The sequence below is a fragment of the Suricata suricatta genome, chromosome 10, assembly GCF_006229205.1.
Source record: "Suricata suricatta isolate VVHF042 chromosome 10, meerkat_22Aug2017_6uvM2_HiC, whole genome shotgun sequence".
NCBI lineage: Eukaryota > Metazoa > Chordata > Mammalia > Carnivora > Herpestidae > Suricata > Suricata suricatta.
Genome location: NC_043709.1, coordinates 61,828,569 through 61,830,056, shown reverse-complemented (window position 1 = coordinate 61,830,056; position 1,488 = coordinate 61,828,569).

The window sequence follows — 1,488 nt, the reverse complement described above, 5'->3', positions numbered from 1 at the left end:
TAACCCCACTTTCTGGGAAACTGGGCTCTGGTTAAGTGAATGCAAGACCAGGGATTACCAACAAGTAAGTCACCTGTGAGACATTTACAAGTAGCTGGGACTCGGCCCCTTCCCTTAAGATTCTGATTCACCAGTTCTGGGGTAGGCCGGAGCTTCCTTATTTTAAAAACAGCCCAGATGTTCAATAATTACTCAACGGAAGTTGCCTGAAGATGATTCTAGAAACCTCTGAGCTACCTCCCAGCTAGAACTTCAGCACTCCAAACAGGGACAGAACTCTGGCTCCCCCGAGGTCCTGTCATCAACGGGGAGCTGATGACCTGTGCCTCCCACTGGCACTTTCTGGTCCTTGGTGTGGTCGCAGCTCCCCCACGGACTGGGAGCTCTTGAAGGGCAGGGAGATCCCATCGGAGACATTTGTGCCCCTTCCCCCACCCACCTTGGCTGGAGCGCGTGTTGGCACCCAACAGAGGTATCCTGGCTGTGTGTGGTGGAGCTTAGTGGGGAGGGGAGGGGAGAGGAAGCTGGGGCCTGAGGGGTCTTCCCTACAGGTGGCAGCTCCTTACGGGTTCTGGTCTAGACCAGTTGTTGGGGGTTGGCAGGGGACGATCCATCGGACTTGCCTTGCCGTGGTGCTGGGGCAGGGGCCCGGTGAGCTGCCTCAGGGCCTGCAGGATTGACCTTCAAGTTCCGGATTTGGTTTAAATGGGGTGGGGGTGCCACTTTGGTGCACCAACGGGAATCGGCGGGGTACGCCCCCCCCCCCCCCCCCGCCTACCCTGAAGCTGAGAGGCTGAGGGCTGATTTTGCAGAGGCAGGTTCCAGCTTGGGGGTGCAGCCATCATTAGCTGGGGTGGGGGTGGAGATGGGGACTCTGGGTTGTGTTTGGCTGGAAGCTGGGAGGGAAGCAGGTGGCAAAGCTTGAGTGAGTAACCGCCTCCCCAGAGCAGCAAATCTTGCCGCCCCAGGAAGTCCCACAGACATTCTGCACCCCCTCCCCCCGCCCACGCCGGGACCTTCTCCTGGCAAACGCCCACCCGGGCTCCACACCTCCAGCTCGATTTTCGCTCTCGCTCTTCCGGCGCAGACGCGCGGCGCCCCAGAACGCTTGACCCCGTTACAGACACCCACACCGCGCCACGGGCAACCTCTCCGGCGTATCCTCCCTTACCCTCTTGCCCCACTCCGCCAGCCGCCCCTCTCCTCCCCTCCCCTCACCCCGCAGACCCTTTAGAATCCGGGGAAGGCCCCCACCGCACCCGCAATAGCTCCCGAGTCCCGGGAGGGGCCAGGCCGGGCAGGGGGCGTGGCCTGGGCATGTTTGCGGAGCTTTGGGGTGCTGTCGCCCTCTGCTGGGCAGACTCGGGAACTGCTTCACCTCTTTGTCCGTACCGTCTTTTTCCTGCCCCTTTGGCCACCTGGTTTCGGACCTTCCTTGATCTCTCTGCCGTCTCTCTTCTTTCCTTGACCTGACCCCTCGAGGACTTC